This window comes from Eleutherodactylus coqui, chromosome 5, assembly GCF_035609145.1.
Source record: "Eleutherodactylus coqui strain aEleCoq1 chromosome 5, aEleCoq1.hap1, whole genome shotgun sequence".
Lineage (NCBI taxonomy): Eukaryota > Metazoa > Chordata > Amphibia > Anura > Eleutherodactylidae > Eleutherodactylus > Eleutherodactylus coqui.
The window spans coordinates 200,251,685-200,264,310 of record NC_089841.1 but is presented as its reverse complement, the minus strand read 5'-3'; positions in this window follow the sequence as shown (position 1 = coordinate 200,264,310).

Sequence of the window (12,626 nt, the reverse complement as noted above, 5' to 3'; positions counted from 1 at the left end):
TAACAATCAAATGTGAAAATGATTTTTATGTAAAAATACAAAATGGATGTACAAAAAAAGTCAGTGAAAACAATGAAAAGCAGAATATCTTCCAATACACTGCAAAAACTGGTGATTTATAATGTCATACGTGATTAGCATATTTTTGGGATAGCTTAGTTACACTAAAATCAAGTTCACCAATAACAGCTAAAGGGGTCTGAGAGGACTTTTTTATATTAATGGGCTAACTTCAGGATAAATATCACATCTGTGGAGACCCAACTACCGACACCCCCACTTATTTCAAAACACATGGCACCTCAGCAGGCATCACGTCATCTTCATTGTTTGCCAGGTACAGCACTGTTCATTTTGTTGTGGCTGTGTCTTGAATTGCAGCTCAGTCCTGTTTATTTAAAAGGAACTATGCAGCAGTGAACTGCAATACCAGGCGCTGTCAGCACAAACTGTATGGAGCTGTGTCTGGATGTGAATGGGTGAGGTTGGACTTGATTTACAGTCCAATGTTACCCACTGACACTGATCATTGGGGAACGCCCATTTGGCCCATTGACAGTGGCTGGAGCCAGACCAAAGAAGAGCCCATCTAGGCGATTGGAGATGTGTATTCTTGCCATGATTTCTGAATCTGCAGCATGCTCTAGTTGTTATATGCCACAGACTTTCACTATAGATTTAATTCATTTCAATAGAATGAGTGAATTCCATAACAAAATCATCTAAAGATTTCATTATGGATTTTGGTGCAGAATCTTTGTGATTTACTGTCATTTAAAGACTATGTGTGAAACTAGCTTTAAGTTCCCAAACTTCTAAAGTTAAACCCACTCAAACAAATAAAGGAAAGTAGTAATACATCAAGTGAAATTAAACAGGCATCAAATAATACAGAACGTCTGATACCTGGCACTCAGGCTCGCTCAGGTGCTGCATCAACAGGTATGCTTGGCTCACAGATCTGAGAGGGACCCTCATACAAGACAAAGGGGCAGGCAGGAAGGTGCTACTGGGAAAAAATATGTGTACCCCTTTTCCTATTAGGAAATTAAATAAAATTCATTTTCAACTTCCTGTAATCCCTTCCATGGCGTACTATAACTCCCAGTATGCCCTGAGAGCGGTAGACCTTAAGAACCTGCAGGTAGTTATATTTTTCCCACAGATTACTTTCCACAAGGAGCCTTTTTAAAGGGGTTTTGACATTAAAACAAAACCCCTCGTCCCCCAGCTGGGTCATGTCTCAAATAACAAAGGAGGGTACACTCACCTCTCCTGTGGCCCTTGGATGCCGCAGCTGGTGCTAACATTGACAGTGACTTCCAGTTATACTGGCCGGCCAGTCAGTGACCGCAGCGTTATTTCCCTAAACTCCTGACATCATGGCGGCCAGGATATTCGCACTGATGGTGACGCTGCGGCATCTGATTGCCGGTAGTGGTCACATCCTTCTGCCGATACCAGTGCTGGGTGTCAGCTGGGGCTCCAGGACAGGTGAGTGTACCCTCATTTGTTATTTAAAGCAGGGCCCAGCTGGGAGACGGGGCTTTGTTTTAACTCTTTCCAATCCACTGTCTGACCTCTGAAGACATTATGATTTAAGGCTGTACAGCTCCGATGTTGGAAGACGTCCGTTGGGGTTCTCTTACTGTATATTGCCAGCCTCTCTGCTGTCGGAGCCTATCCAACGTGTCACCTCATGCAGTACTGGCTTTATCCAGCAGATAGCGCCGTTGTGTAACGGCAGAAAAAGAGTAAGCCCCATAGGAAAACCAGAATAGAAATTGGATTGGAAAGGGTTAATGACAGAACCCATTTAAGGGTTTGGTCAAACGAAAATGATGCTGATAGTTGGTTTTATTGTAAATTGGCATGGTTTTGAAGTTAATTACTAATTGCTACAAAATTTGGGGATTAAACTTTTTTACACCCAGTCTTTACAAGATATGGCCTGCATGGCAGCTCTAATATCTGCCACTCAAGAGTGAGCACGAGTCCACCAATTCCCGCTTGCTACATTCTCCATATACTTCAGTTATGCATATGCTCGTCTGAAACTGCCTTTAGTCATTTGTTTTTCTCTGTAGCTTCCACTTCTGATTTTGGCTCACAAGTACTAGAGCAAAGTACTGCCATAATGATAAGAAATAATGGTAATAACAAAATATGATAATAGAAGATAATAATAAGAAAATACTTTTGATTGGGCTGTACCTCTACATAATCAGTGTGATTCTAATGAACTCGCTTGTGGAAAGGAGTTTGGATGAACTCATCAAATACTCACAACTATTGTCCGAGATGTTCTGCCTGCAATGAGATGCAATGCTCCAATGTGATAGCCCTATTACCATTAATGGCATAGCCTCTCCTTAGCACACTATCACTGGTATATAACTCGGAACTGCAATCTCTTTGACTTGAAGCCAGCACCTTTACTGTCAGACTGGGGTGTCCAGAGCGCTCCACTAAAATCCATTCTAGGGGCTTTCTGGACAGTTGCATGCAAATATTACCTATCTAAGATTCTATACATTGCCTATCCATAGCTGACCCTACATTTCTCTTGCAGTACCCACTGCAAGGAAATTGAAGTGCTACATGCCTGCCCTTTATATGAATGGTTGATCATGTAATATTTGGGCATCACCTACATAGCAAAAGTCTGTCTTTTCGAGTGACTCTTCTTTCAGAGGGTCTTGAGCTAGGTACTTACCCTATGAAGTTCTAAGAATAAGATGGGTGGGAAAACCCCTTAACAAATCATATGTGCCTTTCTATATACATGTATATATGCACTTTAAGACATAACTAATGCTCATAACACAGAGATCTGACATCCATGTCATCATTTCTAAGCACACTAATTGTCACGCATTGTTTGTATAGACCAATTATTGTTTTTTTCTTTTTTAATAACACTATTGTCAGAACGAAAATTCTGATTTAGGACAAATCTGAAGACTGTGCAATTTTTCCGTCCAAAAAAAATGGAAACCTGACGGAAAGGAACCAAACAGCACAGGCTCCTCCAAAAACGGATCAAAGAGACGTAAACCCTGAACTGCCCCCCAACGCAGCTGTGAAAGCAGCCTAATTAAAGATTAGCTTTGCATGTAGGTAAAGTAACAAAATGGTTGATATAATAGCATGAGGGTGTATGCATTGTATGCTATATGGTTTATATTGTATGTAAAAGCAATATTTATACTACCAAGTAGTATTTCGATCTATTCCTATTAGAGATGAGCAAGCATACTCAGTAAGGCGATTGATTCGAGAGAGAGAGCATCGCCTTTTTCGAGTACCTGCTGGCTCGTCCCTAAAAATTCGGGGGGGGGGGGGGCCACGGGGTCGGGGACGGCGCGGGGCAGTGGGGGGGGAGCAGGGAGGAGAGTGAGAGAGATCCCTCTCTCTCTCTCTCTCTCTCTCTCTCTCCCTCCCTCCCGATCCCCTCCGCAACCCACCGATAACCCCCACGGCCCCTCCGAACCTTCAGGAATGAGCCAGCAGGTACTTGAAAAAGGCGATGCTCTCTCTCGAGTCAATCGCTTTACTGAGTATGCTTGCTCATCTCTAATTCCTATGCAGATGTGAAATATATATTTGTTTTATCAAAATCTTCAAGCAAAATTAATTTTATTTTTGTATTTAATCTTGTCTGTAGGAAACATATGCATTGCTTTATTGAACGTATATGTCCTAGGTTCACTGCCTGTAATATTTCAGAAACATGCATGTGCTGGGTGCATTTGAATAGATAGAATTTCTAAGAGGCATATATATATATATATATTGTGTATAATATGACCCTTTATATATGCAAGTGCTGTGCATAGCTTTTATATCCCTCAATTGCCTTCAAGACATGGAATAATGTTTGTGTATGACAACACTGTTAATAATGAAGTATATGTTTCTTGGTTCTATATTATGTAAAAATGTATTTTTGTAGACTAAATAAACATGTATAAAATTTCTCTTTTGTTTCTAATATTATAGCAGTCCCATTGATTGGATGTTTCATTGTTAGTCCTCTAAACAATTTGAAGGGTTCACCTATTTTGGGGTGTCATGGAATATAAAGTGTTAAGTTTCAGAATGCAATAAGTGTATGTTTCTTACCTTGTATTGGACTATTGACCCTTAAATAGAAGACTAAAACATATGCTTTGTAGTGCCGCTAACTAGGATTTTAAGATAAGACGTCAACAGACAAATTAAATAAGGCTAAGCTATGTTAACAGAGAAGACACACAGCTATAGCAGAAATATTGTCTAATGCAGCAGCAATATCCTGACAGGTAATTTCTATGTCTGAGACGGGCCTAAAGAGCTTTGAGAATATTTGGTAGATGTCAATAAGCCTTATGATCAATAAGCTTTGTCACCTATGTAACACAAATCTTTATACCAAGTAACTCTTGAATCCGCCTTCTTCTTTCTGTATAAGAGTTGGTAATGTTGATAATAAAGTAGAATTCATTGAGTTCTCATGGAGAAGTGTCTTGACATAACATGGAGTGATTTCATGCTATTGATAGATAATTGCTAGCAAATCTTCTCATCACGGGCTCCCATATCTACCAATTTGGCACCTGACAACAAGGTCATCAGATCGGTACCGGTGTGGTCCGATAACAGGGGTACCTAGGATACTTACACCAATGACATCAAATACATCAGAAATATTGATGACATACTGTAATGCATCCATATTGAGGATTCGTATTACAGACGTGTGACAAAATGCTCTTCTGAAACTACCCTTCCGCTGGATTCAGACGAGTATACTGTAACACATCTGTAATACGAATCCATATTGGGGACATGATAATCGTATGTCTTTAGTATTTCATCAGTATTTGATAAGTATTTGCCTCCGTATATTTTATTGGCTCCAGGATAAATCTTGACCTATATTTACGCAATAGAAAAGAATAGCAATACAGGAAAATAGGACATGCTGCATTTTTAAAAATGGCCATAAATATCCTGATAGAAATATATTAGCTCCGTACTACGATCCCCAAAACATGGACAAAATATACAGTTAAAATATGCTTGTCTGAAAGTGGCCTTATGTCTGTTTTTATCCGCAGATTGATTTACTATTCTGAGCCAACAGCTACTATCGTTGGATGCTGCCTTAGTGTTTGCACATGGCATGCTCTGGTGAACTACGTTCGAGGAACTCTGTCTGGACTGAGAGTGAACCCACCGTGTCAATGTTGGATTTGGCTTACTTACCATAAAAGCGGAGTCTAAGACATTGTTTGATTTTGACCATGAAACACCCCTTATAGGGTTATGGACTTTACACAGAGAACCCCTAGGTTTATCCTTGAGCCACAATTCATCTTGGCAGAATCTCCAACAGCAACAACTGATGGCTTGAAGATGGTAATTTGAAGCATGGTGCAAAATAAAAAGAAAACGTAACTGTGGTCAAAGAAGCTCCATCACGGCCATCACTAGCGCAGTTCATACAATACAGAAACACAGATATGGTTAAGGGCAGGCACCCATCAGAGGATATACTTAAAAAGCAGTTTGGGCAGATCGAAAAATAGGGGAAAAACATCTCTATATATTAACAGGAGCACAAATAGAAGAGCCGTCAAGCCGCAATGAAGTAATTATTATGGGAGGCTTTAATTATCCGGATATAATATGGGAAAATTAAACCAGCAAAACTCACAAAGATTATAAGTTCTTGAAAACAATTAAAGATTACTAGTTTACCAAACTTGTACGGGAGTCAACTAGATGGAGGGCCACTCTGGACTAACTATTAATCAATAAACTGGACATAATCATGGGGGTGCAGGATTAGGGATATTTGGGAAATAGTGACTACAATATAAGTAATTTCCAGCTGTCATTCAATAAGAAGCCTTATCAGGGAGCGACAAAAAAACGGAACTTTAGTAAAGCAAAATTTGATCAGCTCAGAATTACTCTCGGCAACATTAAATGGGACAATTTACTCAAAAATAACAGTGCAGGCGACAAATGGGAGAGGTTAAAAAACATTCTAAATACCTCATGTGAGCGGTTCATATCCTTCAAAAATAAAAGAACTACAAATAGAATAAAACCAATGTGGCTCAACAAGACTGTAAGGGGGAAAATAAGTCAAAAAAGAAAGCATTTAAATTATCAAAACAAGAAGGCAGTAAAGAAGTGCTAAAAACATACAGGGAAAAAAATAAAATATGTAAGGAAAAAGATAAAAACTGCAAAGGAGGAGGTAGAGAGACTGATTGCCAAAGAGAGCAAAAATAACCCTAAACTATTTTTCAATTACATATACGGTAAAAGGATCTGCACTGAAAGCACTGTCCCTTTAACAAATAATGCAGGAGAAACCATAGAAGACGATGTAGGTAGGCAAATCTATTAAATAGTTTTTTTCTCAAGTTTATTCACGAAGGAGAAAGAAATGTCACCCGAGTTGCAAGGGAATAAAATGAACCCCCCACTAAAGATCACCTGCCTAACACAGGAGGAAGTACAGGGCCGGCAAAAAAAATGACTAAAATCGACAAATCGCCAGGCCCCAATGGAATACACCCCAAGGTTCTAAGGGAACCAAGTGACGTGATAGACAGACCGCTACTTCTTACATAAATTTATGTCATTTTACATGTACCGAACATATACATTCTCTTTTAGGCCTTAGTCAGACGGGCGTTTTTTCGCGCAATTTACGCATGCGCATGCGATTCGCGCATATATAGAACCAATGGTTCGCTATGGTATCGGTCACATGTCCGCTTTTTATGCGGATATGCGATAAATTATAGGACACGACGATTCGCAGATCGCGCCTATCTGCGTTCGGCGTTTTATGTGCGCACCAAAATCATTTTTTTCGCCGGCCAGTCTACGTTTCATGCGCATTTTGATGCGCACGGCGATTTTTCTCCGGTCAGACGAGCGTTTTGCTGCGACGATTAACGCGGCTAGGTGCAGATTTTTCCCGCGATTTTTCGCCCCCGGTCACGCGATTTGCGCATGCGCATCCGACATACGATCCACAAATTGCGCGAAAAAACGCCCGTCTGACTAAGGCCTTAGATTTACGTTTTTTGTCATATATATTTTATGTTCTTAATATATATTTATCGTATTTATTGATACATTCATAAGATTTCATTATGCGTATAGTTTTTGCTTGTTTTTCTCCTCCCCTCTACCCTTTTTTTTCTTCTTCCCTTTCTTTGTTAATTACTCCTCCACTATTTATTTACTTGTGAATATCACTCAGTGTTTAATTCAGCCAAACTGACGACGGGGCTCGTCCCCGAAACGCGTTTTCACTTGCTGTTGTTTGATTTTGTTAAAAAATAAAAAAGAAGTGCTTTCACTATCGCATATTGGACCTTAATCTTCTACTAGCTTAGAGTGTTGCGCCTTCACCACCAGTATTTTACCACAATCTCTTTCGCTTTACTCACACCCACCTTGGTGGAGCGTTTTTTTCCCCCCAACATTTGAAACACTTTTTATTCCAGAACTATTTCACCACTCTCACTGGGTCTTGCTCCACCCTCCTTTTTAATCTTTGTTACTCATAAGAGGGGACTACATGTCTTTTTAGAGCACTACAACATTACGGTATATAGACATTAAATAACCAGAAGGGTTGTTGATCCAGGTATCTTTAGACTGCTGGTCTTGGAGTCAGGTACGAAATTTTAAATGTTGACCCAGGGATTATTCTGACTGCCACTATGGAGTTGAGAAGGATTTTTTCCCACAAAATTGGGTAAATTGGCTACTGCCTCATTGGGGGGGTTTTGCCTTCCTCTGGATCAACAAGGGGGAGAGGGAGGGGGAACAGGCTGAACTGGATGGACATTTGTCTTTTTTCAGCCTAGCATACTATGTTACTATTATGATCAGAGCAATGAGAAATGAGAAAAAAAAAGTGAAATATGTTATAAATTCTGTTATCTGCCCAGGTAACTAACTTTTCAATGTCTTTAAGAGACATTCCAGTGGGAGGGGTGCCTGTAGCCAGACAACAGAGTGTAGTTCAAGAAACTGCTTTTTGGTAAAAAACTGCATATTAAGAATATGTAGTAGTATAATTTTATTTAGTTAGCAGGCTGTAATATCACTGCATAAAATATAGGATATCATTTTTGTTAAATCTGATCTTGTTATTTGATCATTAATAATGCTGATTTGTTATTTTTGTGGCTTTTGTGTGTGTGAATGGCCCGCATAAGTGTCTGTTCTGTTCCTAATTACATGTAATTTTTTATTATTTGTCTGAATAAGTTATATGGTTCATTTGTACAATTGAACGGCTGAGTATAGACTGGGAGAGACATGCCCAAACAGTTAGCCAGACCACAAAGGGTGGAGCTAGGTGATGTAAGGGGAAAGAGGAGACATAGGTAGGTGTAAGTATCTAACATTAATTGCACTGGAAGCAGTTAAATATCATTTAAACGAGTTTAGCGATTACACAGCACAATTAAAATAATTTATTATGTTATTTGTGGAATTTTTGTTAAAGCACAATTTTTTTTTTGTTTAATAATGATTTTTAGTTACAGATTTCTGGAGCCCCTATGGGCTCCAGAGTCTCCTCGACTATAGCAAATTTGGTAATGAGCTGGTGGGAGAGTAGGTTTATTTTTACAGATGGAAATCCTTTTTTTTGCCCCATGGTGTGTTATGCTCGATTCATAGATGACATAGTCATTGCCTGGGAGGATAATGAGGAAAAATGCTTGGTAGATACAGATGTGGATAATTTTGGAAGTTATATTAACACCGATGTGAATCTCCGGTTTGTCTTTTCACATGAAAAAATTAATATACCATTTCTGTATCTTAAGTTACGAGGCAACAGCGAAATAGGGAAAATAGAAACAAGTTTGTATAGGAAGCCAACTTCTGGAAACACCATTTTACACGCTGCCAGCGGACATCCTGGTCACACAGTGAAGGCAATACTGACAGCAGAGTTTTTGAGGGCAAAGAGAGCCTGTTCCTATCCAATTGTGTTTGATATGGAAAAGAAGGAGATTTACCAAAGATTGCAGAAACGGGGGTATAAATAATCCAATAAATCATACAATAAGGTTGATGCCATCACAAGAGAAAATTCAATGAAGGATGAAAACCAGATGACATAAAAAAAGAAGAATAGGGGTTTAGTCTTTTCAACATCATATAATAAAGATTTTCACAATATTAAAAAAGTTTTTTACAAATTCCTACCAATTTTAGGATGAAATTATTAGTGACATACAGGATGAAGGCATTTCAGTTGTTACAAGGAAAAATAAAAATCTGGGAGATATTTTATCTCCCAATTTGTATGTCTCCATTAAAAATAAACCTCATTGGTTGATACACAGAGGTTTTTAACAGATGTGGAAATTCTCGGGGCAGTGTTTGTCACTTAGCGTTAAGGAAAGATAAATTCAGTAATAGCGACTTCAATATTAGAAGCTTCATTATTATTAACTGCAACTCTGAAAATGTTATATATATAATAACATGTACAGCATGCAGCATTCATTATGTGGGGTGTACCACAAGTAAAATTTAAATGCACCTTGCAGAACATGTTAGACAAATAAAAAATGCTAATCCGAATAGTTCAGGAGATGCCAAACATTTCCTAGAAGTACACTCAGGTGACTTAAGAAACTTTGCATTTTTTGGCAGAGAGCCAGAAATTACAGGAAGCAACAAGGTTAGCCAAGAAATGGTTTTAAAAAGAGAACCTTATTAGATTCTAACATTTGACACTGGATCCCCAGGAGGAGTGAATACAAAAACAGATTTACTTTATATTTATTAGACATGATTTAAGAAAAAAGTTTTAACAGAATTCAAGACATAAGTAGCAGAGTTTATAAGTAAGTAGCATATAGAGAATCGTGGATACATACGTTTTCAATACTGCTAGATATTACAATACAAATTGAATATTTACTTCAGTAACGTTATTTATATATTGTCATTTATTGAGACGAGTATAACCTTTCCAATCCACTGTCTGACGTCTAAAGACAATATGCTTTAAGGGTGCATTCACACGAGCGTGTTTTTGTGCGTACATACATCCGCACCTAGATACGAGCAAAAACACGTGTGAACACAGCTGCGTGCTTGTTTCAATGAAGCCCCGACTCTATTGAAAACAATGCTCTGCCGGCCCCCTGCATTCTTTTTCAGGGAAGGGCTTTACATATAACCCCTTCCCTGAAAAAGAAACATTTTAGTGCAAGAACAAATTTACCTCTCTGCCGCTGCCGTGACCCCCGCGGGCCTGAAGAACACATCTGCCGCATGCGGCAGATGTTTCCTTCACCCCCGCTAGTTAAAAGAATTCCCTGCTGCTACATCTGCCACATCTGTGGCAAATGCAGCAGAGGAATTCTTTAATTCTCAACCGCAGCTGTCACGCATGACAGCTGCGGTAGAGAATCCTGCTGCCGGCATCCCCGTCAATGATTTTTCAGGGAAGGCTTTTCATAAGCCCTTCCCTGAAAAGCCATTTAAAAAAATTGCAAAAAAAATCAATACTCTCCTCCCTTCAGCTGCCGGGGCTCAGCCGCGACTTTTGGCGCAGTCCCCGGCTCCGTAGTTTTGAGCTATCAGCAGCCGGGAATTTAAAATCCCCGCCTGCTAGTAGCTCTGAATGTGATTGGCTGAAGTGCTTCAGCCAATCACAATCAGAGCTACCAGCAGGTGGGGATTTTAAATCCCCGCATGCTGCTAGCTGAGAACTATAGAGCCGGGGACAGCGGCAGAAGTCGCCGCTGAGCCCCGGCAGCCGTCAATGGTTTTTCAGGGAAGGGCTTCACCCCTGAAACGCCTTTTAATATAGAGTGAAAAAAAAATCTATACTTACCTGCCGGGACTCATATACATACATAGTTACATAGTTCGTTAGGCTGAGTGAAGACAATGTCCATCTAGTCCAGCCTGTCTATCCTCCTGTGTTGATCCAGAGGAAGGCAAAAAACCCCAAGGGCAGAAGCCAGATAGCCCTTTTGGGGAAAAAATTCCTTCCCGACTCCCTAATGGCAATCAGACTGTTCCCTGGATCAACCTCTAATAGTTCCTACCTGCCTGTATACCCGGATTAACAATTTACCTAAGATTTATATCCTATAATGTCCTTCCTCTTCAGAAAGACATCAAGTCCCCTTTTAAACTCCTCTATGGATTTAGCCATCACCACATCCTCAGGCAGAGAGTTCCACAGTCCAACTGCTCTTACAGTAAAGAATCCCCTTCTATGTTGGTGATGAAACCTACTTTCCTCTAATCGTAGCGGATGTCCTCTTGTTACAGTCACAGTCCAGGGTGTAAACAGATCATGGGAGAGATCCTTGTATTGTCCCCTCATGTATTTATACATAGTTATTTGGTCACCCCTTAGCCGTCTTTTTTCTAGAGTAAATAATCCCAATTTTGATAGCCTCTCTGGGTATTCCAGTCCCTTCATTCTATGTATTAGTTTAGTTGCCCTATTTTGAACCCCCTCCAGTACTGTAACATCTTTACTGAGCACCGGTGACCAGTATTCCATGTGAGGCCTGACAAGTGCCTTATATAGTGGGAGGATAATGTTCTCGTCCTTCGCTCCTGTACCTCTTTTAATGCACCCCAAGACTTTATTTGCCTTTGCAGCAGCTGACTGGCATTGGTTACTCCAGTTTAGTCTACTATCCACTAATACCCCCAGGTCCTTTTCCATATCACTTTTCCCTAGTGGTACCCCATTAAGTGAATATTGGTGACATCCGTTTCTCCTGCCCATGTGCATAGTCTTACATTTTTCAACATTGAACTTCATTTGCCATTTTCCTGCCCAAGCCCCCAGCTTATCTAAGTCCGTTTGTAGCCGCACATTGTCCTCCGTTGCATTAATTATATTGTATAATTTTGTGTCATCTGCAAATATTGATATTTTGCTGTGCAGCCCCTCTATCAGGTCGTTGATAAATATGTTGAACAGAGTGGGGCCTAATACCGAACCCTGTGGCACCCCGCTAGCGACTGTGGTCCAATCAGAGTACGAACCATTTATTACCACCCTCTGCTTTCTATCATTGAGCCAATTTTTTACCCACTTACACACGTTTTCGACCAGTCCGAGCTGCCTCGTTTTGTATATTAGCCTATTATGTGGCACGGTGTCAAATGCTTTAGAGAAGTCCAGATATACAAGATCAATAGATTCTCCCTGGTCCAGCTTAGAGCTTACTTCATTGTAGAAACTGATCAGATTTGTCTGACATGAGCGACCCTTCATGAATCCATGCTGGTGAGGAGTTATTCTATTGTTCTCCTTGAGGTGCTCATCGATGGCGTCTCTCAGAATCCCCTCGAAAATTTTTCCCGTTACTGAAGTGAGACTTACTGGCCTGTAGTTACCAGGCTCACTTTTGCTCCCCTTTTTGTAAATTGGAACCATGTTAGTAATGCGCCAATTCAATGGTACTACACCGGTCTTGATAGCGTCTAGAAATATTAGATATAGCGGCCTAGCTATCTTGTCACTTTGTTCCCTTAGTATCCTTGGGTGTAATCCATCTGGGCACGGCGATTTATCGATTTTAGTCTTCTTTAGTCGCTTCCGC